Below are 12,941 nucleotides of genomic sequence, written 5' to 3' on the forward strand. Positions count from 1 at the left end.
GAATTTTCGAGCAATCCCGATTACATCGAACGGCGAGGACGGGCTGGCAACCCAACGGTCGCTTAGATGTATATTTTGTTTCCAGCGCAAATGAAAAACAAGGGAGAGAGAGAGAGAGAGAGAGGGGGAGAGAGGAAAAAATAATACCTCAATACACGATTACACAGGGGCCAGCCTTTTTTCCCTTCTCGTTTATTTCGAAATTGCGCTTCTTTTTTCTGCTGCTCCCGTTCATTGATCGGGGAATTTAATTTCGGGGATGGCTGCGAGATGACATGGCATCCATAGAATTAAAGTAATTCTGTATTGTTCCCACCAGATCGATGGTGCAAATATTTTCATCGGACACGCCGAGTTTCCAAATGGACTCGACGGAACATAGTTGAATCGTCGCTGACAGGCTTGTTATTAAGAACGAGCGTTGAAACTCGAGCCGGTAGTTAATGGAGATGCAGAAACTAGTTGCCAAGATAGATAGGAACCGCTGTATATTAAGTCCGCTACCGGCGTGTCTGCGTATTTGTCGTTTATTAAGTAACGCCATCCAGTGATCGATAACGACTCAGAGCTCCATAAAGCAGCCACATAGAAGTCGTTCCCAGAGAAATTAATCATGCTATTCCGAAGGAAATTGACTCAAAACTTTCCGTCTAGATTGGTATGGAGCCGTCCCGCGAACGGATGGTCTATTTTCACATAACCGTTCGATTCTTCTTTGGAGCGTATCCTATGAGGCAATGGCCGAAATAAATTTTCGAGCATTTCAAATGCGATTGAATGTCTTCCCCATATTCCTGGGAAAGTGATGCAAACATTTCAGCAATATCCGGTTACCTTTACGAGTCTCGTTACCTCCATTTTATCCCATCAGTCGAATCCCCGTTTCTAATGCATGGCGTTCCCCAACCACCACAGTTTTCTGATTAGGGCATTACGAATTGAAAAGGATCGAGCGCCGGCGCTGGTGAACCATCGTCTCGAGCTTCATCTTCCGACCATAACCGTCAGTTCTTTCCAGCTGGAATTCCTGGGCTTATCGAAGGTCGCCTCGCCCAGTCCAAGATAAACCCCGTAAAAGGCTCCAGCGGACCTTAATTAGGCGGCGCCCCGTTAATTAGGCATCGGCCGAGAGCACTTCTGTATCGGGTAAGAATCGGTAGCCGGAAAACAGAGAGGTAGCCGGAGAATTAAGATAACTGTCCTCTCAACAGAATCCTACGACACTCCACTTTCTCCGCGCGTATCGCGCAAACCGATGCCGTACACACGCTGCTAGTGGTATGGTCGATTAAGTCGATTATATAGAATACAAATTCGAAGTAAAGATACCTCGTCGTGGATTCGACGGATAGATCGTTGCTGGCCGAAGTGCATAGCAGATACGGCGCTCCACTTTAGGTCCCCGTGCATCGGTGAATGGGACTTACTTCATACGAGCTCAAGTGTGGCCCACGTGCTTACCCACTTAGCCACGTTTTTTTCATCGGCCTTGCCTCGGCGCTCAAGGTTGTTCACTGGAACTTCCCGATTTCGTTGACCACGAATACGGAGCGAGTGGAAGAGAAATGGAGAAATGGGTCAGAACGTGCAGGTGACAAGGTGAGGAAAAAAAGGGAAAAAACGTGTGAATCCGGGAGGGCCGAGCATCGCTTACGGTTGTAAGCTACGTCTGTCTCACTTCTCTCCCTCTCTTTCTACCACTCCCATTGACGAGTGCGCGAAACTGCGAAATAGGACACCGTTGGCGGGCCTCGGTCTTTCCGCCTCGATCAGAGCCACCGCTGTCGAATTTACGACTCCGCTATATCTACCACCAAGGTACACATAAATTCACCTGCACCACATACCAATTAGCAGTCGTCCTGTAATTAGTAGTCGTGCACAGAGACTGAATCAATTAACTCCAATTGATGAAGAGGAGATACACGCCGGACGTGTGTCTAGTCGACTGCCAAGCCCTAGCGGAGTAGGCTGAATTTCAAGAAGGCACTAAATCCATCGTGGCCACCAACAATACACGTGTCAACGGCCGGGGGAAAAAATAATTAATTAAACCGACCGCGGAGGAGCGGAGCTGTGCATAGCTCCTAATCGATACCATCGCTTTGGAGAAATCGAGACCATCGATTCCCATGGAGCACACCAGCAAAACGGAGTCCAGGCTCGGGCGAAGAAGCAGGTAGATCCGATCTAGCCAGATCACATCCGCCTCCTTGATCCCATCTCTCTGTTCCGGGCGTTTCGAGCACGGTGCAACGAACCCGATCCTCAGCAATCACCGGGCGTCGTCGATCCCCCGACGTCGTTCCGCAACCGGCGTTCGGCCGCATTCGGCCACGTCCAGCACGGCGAGGGGCACGCGTGTGTATGCGTGTGTCCCCGCGTGTCTCGATCCTCTTTTTCCCCGAGAAAAAGTGCCGGCCCGGCCCGTAAATCAATCGTCGACGCTCCGAGGCCGAGCAGACCGAGCAGGCAGAGCGGGCCGCGTGGAAATCGTACGGTGGGCCGGGCTTAATGGCGGTTCGGCTCGCGTGTTAAACACCAGTTATCTTGCCGATCGGTAAGTTTTACGTTTGCCCTTAGCCCAACTGGTCGCGTGCTCACCCTGGCTTCAGATCTTCATTGGTAGGCCTCTGGTTCCTTTCGAGCGGGCGGAGCTTTGCCTCGATATCTTGTAAGTCGTCTTGTAACGGAGACGGGACGTCGCGCGTCGATGCTCTACGTCGCCGCGTCTTGGCTTCGTCTCCGCCGCAGCGCGTCGATTAACCAGGGGTAAGTTCCAATTGTGCCGGGGCTGTTCCTTGGATTCACGTACAATGGATCCGGAAGCCTTCCAGTGGCCCCGCGTTTCATTCCCTTCGCTCGCTGCCGATGTAGCCACAGGTAGGGTGTTCGTTATCGATACATTCCGATAGGGGTTGCAAATGGAGGGGAAAAGCGGGACCTGTTCGGGGATTGTTCGGTGCACTTGGAGTGCTGTAACCGGGCTTTCCGGTCAACCTGGAGAATTGGTTCAATGCTCTACTAACTGAACAATTCAGATCACGAAGCCGGCTGCCATCCACAATATTGATGTATCAGATAGCATTACACGCAGCCTCACGCTTTTAGATAGGTAAAGTTGACAGACTGATCGATCCAATTGCTTCTGTCGCGGCGCGGCGCTGCACGGGGATTACAGCGATCGTCGATACCAAGGCCTATCGGATATAGCGACTTGCTGTTCCAGCGCCACGTCTCTTCCTTCCCGTGGCGAAGTGTACGACGCCTAAGGCTTTTCCATGAAGCCTTTGTTCGCTCCATAATGAATTCAGTAAGTTTTGTCGAGGGTGGTAGTTTCCTGCTGGCACCCTCAAAATTGAGATCGTTGCACCGTCGGCGGGAAAGGTCAGAGAGGGACACGGGGAACAGGGCGGGGGGAGGGGCTCAGGTTGGGGGGCAATTTATGAACTGACGCTTCCTTTATGAGGGGGCGGTTTCGGGCCGCGACTGAATTTTAACACGTGACTCACGGCGCAATTGCGGCGCGCAGAAAGAACTCCTTGCTGGGTATTACTGCAACGTATATCTCTTATCCGTTTTATCTAATCTGATTTCGAGAATCGGTCGGGTTGCCCGATTAAAATCGCCTGCGAACACCCTCTGCGAAACGAGGCGGCCCTTTTCGCGGGACGTGATTACCGAAAGCACCTTGAAATTGTTTAAAACAGTGTGCTTCGGAGATACGCATCTCCTCGAGAGGTTCCTTTTACAGAACAATTTCACTGCAACGTCCTAGTTGCGGAACGCGCCACAAGTCGGGGAACACCGAAGTCCCTACGTCGAACGTTACGAGTCTCCAAAGAAAAATTCATCCGCTTGCGTCTGTGTCGGCTGTCCCTTGCGCTTGCGCCGCGTACCCTTCGGCAAGCTCGAGCTAACGAAAAAGAAGAAAAGTGCGGAAGCGACTGGAACACGTCTTCGAAATGAACGAATCAGCTAAAACAGGCTTCGCCTTGATGACTTACACGCACCTCGAGCGTAGCATTCCACATACACGCGCGGCTACCTCCGCGGTTCCCGGAGTATGGAAAATCATATCCATTACCAAGATTCGCGTTAGCGGGGAGGGAGTGGACGGTGTAACCACATTTTCTCACGTTAATAACGCCTCGAGGTGGAACGTCAATGGATTCAAGCCGAGGCCGTTGCTTGTAGCAATCATAACTGTATCCTTCCAGCGGAATATGCGTGTTGCATCGCTGGTTCATCAATAATCGGCGAACCCCGTGGAACCCGGCACGCAGCGCGGTGTAATGTTGGCCTAAGTACCTGGATCCGCGTACACAGTATCCGTGTACTCTAATAGGACGACGGGGGGAGTCGGGAGTGGTACGATGTCGTGGAAATTGGAAACGAATTCGCGCGGGCTCGAGCCACGGCTTTTCCGCGAGCCCACATTACTCGTCGTTATAACCGTGACATTCATCACGAGCCACGAAGAAAGCTGTCCTCGCTGCACCGTGTCAATTTAGCGCTGGCAAATGGAACAAGAACGACGCGATTTAAGCTTATGGACCAGTAAATCCAGGGACGCGATGTCACATGCTCGCTTGAAAGGTACTAATTGCGTAAGGAGTGTCCAGAATCGAGTGCCTTGGATAAGCTCCGCGACAGATGCGCAGGCTAGATAGCGTGTAAAATATTTTGAGAGAACGACGGGCGAGATAACCGCCCGAGGATGGATTGGTCCCCGCAGCCACCGAAGAGCCAGAGGAGACGAAGCTTTCGCCTGGCATTAGTCCCGATTTAAGCCACGGCATTGTAACGCACACGGAACGAAAGGGTATCCCTCTAGGAGACAAGTATTCAATTACAATAATAATGTCGATTCACAAAAGAATCGACTTCAAAGGCTCGAGCAGGTGAGTCGGAGCGTCGATAGTCGCGCGGCGCGAGTGGAGCAAAGGAGGCTGTGGGGCACGGGGAAGAACGGCGAACGGGAACGAGGAAACGAGAGGACGTTCACGGGGACAGAGGCGAACGGAGAGAGACGGGGCGCGAGTGAATAAGCGCAGGTCGAAAGAGCGTAGAGAAGTAAAGATCACGCCACGAGGAGAGCACGAAAGGGACTCTCTCCCGTGGCCGATAAGCTGCAAGAGAAACAAGAAGAGCCTAGTCAGAGAGGACGAGAGAAAGAGAGAGAGGCTGCGAGCAGGGATGGGGGAGAGAGTGTATCCGTTTTGTTGGTTGCGTCGATGCCTCCGGGATTATATACGACGTCCAACGACAATACGTTTCTGAGATCACTATCGGGCCACTATTGTCGGCCATTAAAAATACCTTCTCAACATTTATTCGGCAAATAAATCTCGATCCGATGGAATGCGACCCTCCTGTCCTCTCCTGGTTCATCGGCGGATCCTCGTTGTCATCGTTGATATTCAGCTTGTTCTTTCTTCGTCGCCGGGCGCATCATCCAACGGCCGTGTTAACGCACGAAAATCGTCTTCATTAAGCATCCCCGGTGAATACATTTTTACGGTTGGTTCTCGTGTCCGACAACGGTGGTTACATCTTTCTTCATACTAATCGCGTAATTAGCCTCTTCATTTGTTCGGCTCCGCGACGAACGGCAGCCGCGATGGCATCTCGTCGGGGCAACTTTTTAAATTTAAAACGTCAGCCATTTATCCTTTATTTCTGTCTCTACGGGAGAAGATATTTTACTTTTTTTTCTGCAGTAGACTGACGTTGGACCACAAAACGTGAATCTTGACACGGAAAGTTTGTTGCGGAATGTTCGGTCGAAAGAAGCTTAAAAAGGAATTGGAGCAAGGTTTATGAATGTTTCCTTCCACCAACTTCGTTAGACCACGAGGAGCAACGGAGGGGAAGGGAACGGGCGGCTGTAAAAAGCAAAGCACAGCGTTTCCCAGTGGATATTCTGTTTCCCTCTTAAAACGCCATAATTTCAGAGAAAAATTGCCGCTTTGGAAGTCCCCGCAATCGCCCGGATAGAGTAAACTATTCGCAGGGGGATGTTTGCCCCGCGTTTATCGCGCCCTAAAATAGATTCCGTTGCTAAGGTTAATCCCGTTCTTGGCCCTTAGCTTTATTCCGAGCGTAGATGCTCCGCTCCAGTCCACCTGTATACTTATTTCGCACGGGGAAAACACATTCCTAAGGCATCGATATAATCTGCGCTACCCTCCCGGACCTCTCTGCCGCTCCTTTCGCTGGCGAGATCCTTAACGACGTCCTCGGACACCGAAGAAAGACTTTAAGCGCGGAATTTACTCGTCCAATCTCGCCCGACTCGGATCGGTATCGCGCGGATCTACGCGTCTCGTCGCTCGGACTCGCTTCGCAGGTATCGGCGCAATAACGGTAACGACGCCTCGATAACAAGAGGGACAACGATAAAGCGAGGGCTCAGCTATAAATACGCCTCACACCGAGCCACCTAGGTTGTCATCGAGCTTCTTCTTCGTCCTCCTGCTCCTCCCCATCCTCCTCCTCCTCTTGCTTCTCTTCTACCTCGTTCTTCGCGTCATTGTCGCGAGTCTTCGTGTTGCCGACACCGTCGTCGCTGCGAAGGGTAGCAACGCGACTGCACCGACGGAGCATCGTTCCCAGTTATACGCATTGAGGTGTGAAGCAAGACGGCGAAACAACAACGCGGCAGCTCTGCATAAACTGTAATACGCGGGAAATGACTTGCTTTCTCCCCAGCAGCGAGCCTGCGTACCCGTCCAAGCGTAAACAATAATTAGCTTAATTAATCCGTCGGTCTGGCGAGGCGACTGATAATTTGATACAATGTTAAAGTGACATTAGCCGATAAGCCAGCCTCCAAGCCACCCTTCGCGTCTTTCTCTCCCTCTTTTCTTATCAGTCGTCCTTATCCTTCGACTCTTCCGACGGAACGCGTTGCACAGCCCGAGCTCTCTCCTAATTCCAGCCCCTGGAAGTCGTCCAATTAAACGTAGCTTCCACACTCTACAACCTCGGCTCCACGCCACCCCTTGCCACCTCCTCTCTTTCACCCTCCAACTTCTCCTGCCACAGTTCTATCCCCGAGCACCGCCAAAACGGATATTTCTAACTTTCGGGCAAGACACGAGCGGTGTGTACGCTAATGCTCCCGTAAGCTCGTCTAGTTTCCCAAATCCAAACCGAACCTCCTCGCAGATTATGCGCGCGGTAAGAGCGGCAGAGGGTGAGAACTGAGGGTAGTCGCGAGTCGCCTTCGATCGTCATAGAGGTTGCGTTCGTGGGTCGTCGTGATATCGAATCTCCTTAATGAGCAACTTCAAACTCCAAGTTTCCTTCGTAGCAAATCGTTCTTCAACTTATACACTTGTATGCATGCACCTGCTCGCATCGTTCAACGATGTCGTGCTTAAGGCTACCGTCTCACTGGGCCTTGAATGTGCGCGTACGCTCACAGAAGCTAGGGAAAGCGTGTACGTACATATACGCGATGTAGCAAACAAACCGTTTCAACCAACTTTCGTCGTGGAATCGGGAAGAGGGAAGTTTTTGCGGGTATAGTTGCCTCCAGTAGACATCCGTGCCGGCGGGCCTGGTGCGTTTAATAAGCACCGTACGTTGAAATAATAATGAACTTATGAATCGTGTACTGAGGACAGCTCGAAAAGTCACAGCATGAGTGAAGGCTTCTCCGTCGGAGGCGTTGATGGTATATTCGAGCCACGCAGCACCAGCATTGGTTCAAATCCAAGCTAGGAAAGACATCTTTCCTTTAATTATTGCTAATGCTACGTTCAGCGAGGCTCTGACGCTAGACGCAGCTCTCCGTGCCGTATTCCTTCAAGACTTCTCGATAGAAAGAGAGAACTCAGAGACAGAGAGAACAGAAGATGTGGCAGCTATGCGTCAAAAGTTCGTCTACACAGAGTACCTGGAGATGTCACCTATGTACAAGTTCTTTCTATCGACCGCAGTAGTTTCATTAGGGTCTGTCTGTTTACAAGGAACGTTTCGATCGATTCGGACCATAACAAAAATGAGACGGCAGCCTTAATGCTTAGACGAGGAAAGACAAAGCATCAGGCGAATGTACCATAGAAGGAAGTTCGCAGCTCGAATGCAATTTCTTATCAGGCGAGATACGTCCGTTCAGAATTTTCCCATTTTGTATCCCACAACGTGGATAGAACGTCTCCAGTTTTCGGAGATGACTGGTGGGTGGCTTATGCCGGTGTAAACTCGCCTTTGCGTCTCGCTAAGGCGAGAGAGAACGGAACAGGAAGAGAAAGGGGATCTACGGATCCTCTGTGAAACCCAAAGCAGCATCGTGGATTACGCGCAGACTGGAAAAGGAAGGGTGGAGGATAACTGCGAGATTAATCGATCCCATCGTTTAATCGTCAGACGAGGTGTACGGATTATATCGGCCTTAGTGAGCCCGATGAAAGACCCTACGCGTCTCGAATACCGAATCGCTAAACGAACATTACTGATTAATCGCTTCTATTGTAATCAATTGTGGGAAATAAACAGATTTCGATAATACCATAAACATTATTTTCGCGGGGCACGTTAACTGCAATTTCCTGCTATTAACCATATCGATCCCGTTTCGCGCAGCGCAGTGGTAAATTGAAATAAATGAGGTGACAGTGTACAAAGTATCGTCAGTCTGCCTAATACGCTAAACAATGAAGCGCACACAAGCCGATTATCCAGTTATCTGTGCGATATGTTGGAATTACGTTCGGTAGGTAATCTGTTCTCAGCGATCATAATAATCTATTCCTTTGAAGAACCACCGCGAACGCTCAAAGCCCCACCATGTACACTGTACATGCTCGGCTGTCCGCTTTCGCGAATCGCTGCTTCTCCTGTGCACCGACGTTGCAGATAAGGCAAATTATTCGGAATTAAAACTCGCTGCGATAAATTAAACGATAACTGAGACCTAGATAAAAAGCGCAGGACTCCACTTGACCCTTCCACGTAAAGAGACATTGTTTCCCTTCAATTCATCAGTTTTTCGCGACAAGCTATGAAAGGGGAAACTTTCAGGCCCGAGTTTTACCAAGAACGCCTTTCTTCTAGACTGAAGTTTAACTACCAACAACGTCTTTCAAGCCAGAGCTTCATTAAAAAATGCCAACGCTTAAAAGAAGCTTTCCCTGTCCACGCCAATGCGACGTCTTTGAAAATTCAGCGATACACAATTTGCATCCCCCCGAGCAGTCACCGCGATCAACTATCAATTACAGCCATGAATTGTAATCCCTGCCATTACGTTGTCTCTCTCTCCCCTCTCTCTCTCTCTCTCTCTCTCTCTTTCTCTCTCTCGTTTCACCCTTGATCGTCTTGACGTTCCTACATAGGAAATAAACGAAAGGGGGTCGTGGGTGGGGCCGAGATCTGCGCCGGTGTGATTATCCGAGGGTAAAACTGATCACGTACGGCCGGGTGGTGCGCACAATGGCCAACTTTATCCAACTTAAGGGCTATTAGAAGCAACCCCTTTCGCTCAGTCTGCGTCCCTTCAGGTTTCGGCCTCGCCGGTCGTCCCTGTCGGCTGGCAGAGATAACCGCACGGAGGTCCCTTGCTCGTCTTCCAATAAAGTTACGCGATTCAGTGGTACGTGAGCTAACGCCAGTTCTACACGTCGACGCAGATTATATTACGATGCCGATTACTATACCGGGCACGATGTTGCCGCGGCGCGTTATGTACGGACGCAAGAGGCGTACTAGAAATTACAATTACGTAGGGAGCACGGGACCCGCGATAATGTCTACGCGACGCGGTTATTTACGATTCCGTAATTACTACGGGTAAATGGCGCCCGCGTCTGATTATCGTTATTATATACCGGGGCCGAATAGTAAATAAAATCGGGCCGCTCGGCGGCGTATTTATAAGCGGATCGTCGCGATTAATATTTATATCGTTATCCTCCACGGCTCTATTCAGATTATAAAGTTCACCGGCGCGCGAAGCAATGGCGGGGTTATCTATCGTGTGGGAAAGAGCAATAAACGGCTGACACGATTGCTCGTCCGTAAATAGGGAAGGCTGGAAATAAATTTCATGCTATTTTAACAAAGCCGTCCTTTGTCACGCTCCGAATGTCAAACGTCACTAGCGGGAGAAAAGGGACTGAAGAAAACGCGGAGAACGCCGTGAAAACGGGGCGGCGTGGGACGTAAGCATGCGGGAGGTTAAATCGAGCAGCATACGTTAATGACTTCGGCAGGTTTGTACACACCGACGGCGTACATTGTTAGGCTTCCCCCGCAAAGAGCGTTAAGCCTCGCCGACGACGATGACCCCGCTGCCAGTCATCGTCGATAATGACCGTTTCGCCTCCCGTGTTCCTCGGCCCCCTTCTTCCGCAAGGCTCTCCGGCGTTTTCTTTCGCGTACACGGGCGCGCGCCAGAGATTCGGTCCGCTTCCTAATAACTATCGTCATTAGCGCTCCAACGACGACGGCGGCGGCGACCAGGGGGCGAGATTTTTTCGTGCATGCGCGTCGAGAAAGATTTCACAATACCGGTCGTAATTTTTGTAGGAAGAGCGGGGAGGGCCTGTGCGGGCACAGGATTAACGAGTTTTAACGGCACGAAGCTTATGTATGTTCCGTTTGTTCGGATATGTTCGTCACGAAGGGAGGCGGGTGGGTGGCTGGTTTTTGATAAAGCCGCGTGCACACGAAGCTGAGAGGAAGTTGACGTTTCAACTGTAATTTCCTCCACGAGCTCAACATCGAAGAAAACAACGTCAGCTGATCTGCGTTCGCCATTCATGACCGTCTGTGAACCTCTTATGCGAACGCTCCTACCCGAAGCGGTACATCAAAAGAGGGTTTTTGCGTGGTCCTTTGGAGCGAACTGTTGCAGCCGTCCATCACGGCCCAGTGATTTAGATTATTAATTCCCTACGCACCGAGCGGGAGTGGCTGGGGGCACGGAAAGATTCGAGAGGTCTTGCCGTGCATATAACACTGACAAATCAATAATCTATTATCTGAATGATTTATTCCGCTGCACGGAGTGGTAATTAATTCGGCGATGCTAAGCGCAGTTTTGACAGCGCGTGACTGTTTAATAAACTCCGCAAAGCGCGAACTCGACGCGAGACGGCGGGGAGGGGGACGTAGCCACCCGGCCGTGTAAGATGTAAATGAAATAACGTAACCGATCGGCCGTTAACGAAGAGGAATGCGCGATTCGCGCGGCGCACAGTGGTACATAACGACATTTATTTCACGATTTTGTTTTAATTCTTCGCAACTAAATTCTCTATCGATTTGTCCGGTCGAAATATTGAATTTCGTTGCCGATTTTTTTATATTTGGCGAATTATACAGCACTTTTTGAAGATCAGTATCTGTGGGCTTTTTTTGGCCGCCTGTTCCGAATTTAAAGTCAGCTTTTCGGAATTGAAGGTGGTGAATCCAATATGCCGAATATAGTTGACTTTTCTGACTAAATATTGATGAACAGAATGTTTAATCTTTGATATATTTAAACACGTACATAAACAAAAAATCAGAGATTTGCTTCCAGAGGCACAAATCCTGCTGCTCTAACAAGATTGCACATAATAAAATCGGATTTCTAACGGCAACTGGGATAAAACGTTAAGTGAATCAGGCCTTTTAAAAATATCAAACATTAAAAATCTTGCTGATCAATATCGAATCCGAAAAGTCAACTATAAGAACGCGTATGAACACTGACGAATAGGCTTAAATATGCAAAATCACGTGCACATTTATGAGATGCGTAAAAATTTGTCAAAATACGAATGTCCATCCGCCAATTTAAATTTTACAATTTGATCTGCCGCGTGGTTGTGCGTGAACCTGTGCACGGCGCGGCGTTCACCGAAGCCTGTCTTGTCTGCCGACCTTTCGCGATATAAGCGTTATATTAAGGCCGATGTGATTCACACGGAACGAGACTGGCTAACAAACGAGTACGGACAGCGGAGTTATACATAACGCTCTCGTCAGCGGTTCCATTGCTCCTCTGATCCCATTTTCTCTTGCCGTTGCTCTCGCTGCCCGCTAACCTATGACTCACACGCCGATCCGGGTCCTCGGACACAGTACGTACGGCAGATTAGATAATTCTCGTTACAGTAATGCAGTGCGTGACACCGCTCCGGATCGTAGCCGAATGAAAACTAACAGCGTGCAGGTAGAATCGAAATTGGTGTGTACGTACACGCGTTAAACGTTCGCTTAGCTCACGGGGTTATTACGTTCCCGTGCATACTCATTCGGATTAACAACGTCGGGATGACGTAAACCTCAGCGGGAGCTCGGTAATCTGAAGACGCTCGTCCGGTGTACCCGACGCAAAAATCGCTGCAGCCTTGCTGGACCTTTTTCAACGGCTCGCGTTCGCGGAAATTTCAAATGGAGCTTGACATTCGCGAGTCGAGCGTTACTTAGATCAGCGCGAAATTATTTGTCGCGGCGCGGCCGAGACGGTGCAACGGAAGAAGCTAGTTCTGAATCGGAGTTCGAAGCCGTCGCGACGACGGCGTCGACGCCAACGCCACCGTGGAATCCGCCCGGGCAATAAATTCTGGATATCACAATGAGCACGTATTGAGCCGTCGGCCGTGCGTTGTAATGGCGCGATGAATCGTGCAAAAACTTATCGTGCCCGTCTAGGGGATGAGCGAATGCGTGTTTTCATTAGTCACCGTTATTCGCTGCGCCCTTGCAGATGCATTGCGATGCAGCCCCGGCGAGCAGCCTTGGGCGAGTATTACCCAGCGTTTCGCTTTTATCTGCTTATCGGCTATCTATCGGTTACCGATCTCATCCCGCGCTACGGCGGCTCGGTGTTTTTGGAAAGAGAAACTAGATGGTCCGACGCTTGGAAGGGCGGTCGTATCTGCTTGAATACGAGAGTATGAGTAGGAAATATTCAAGATACGATAAGAAATTGAAGATCC

At 50.1% G+C, this 12,941-nt stretch overlaps 1 protein-coding gene across 2 annotated transcripts in view; it reads right to left on the bottom strand.

Moving 5' to 3' along the window:
• The window catches only part of LOC143369081 (uncharacterized), a 170,726-nt gene that overhangs the window by 133,353 nt on the left and 24,432 nt on the right, over window positions 1-12,941 (bottom strand). Inside the window, exon 1 of one of the 2 annotated variants that reach the window (XM_076812520.1) lies at window positions 12,056-12,144. The exons of the other annotated variant lie outside the window; for it this stretch is intronic. The gene's annotated coding sequence lies outside the window, so the exon portion shown is untranslated. Of the gene's footprint in view, window positions 1-12,055; window positions 12,145-12,941 lie in introns of those variants that run through there. 2 annotated transcript variants of the gene reach the window in all.

This window comes from Andrena cerasifolii, chromosome 5 (assembly GCF_050908995.1).
Source record: "Andrena cerasifolii isolate SP2316 chromosome 5, iyAndCera1_principal, whole genome shotgun sequence".
Classification (NCBI taxonomy): Eukaryota; Metazoa; Arthropoda; class Insecta; order Hymenoptera; family Andrenidae; genus Andrena; species Andrena cerasifolii.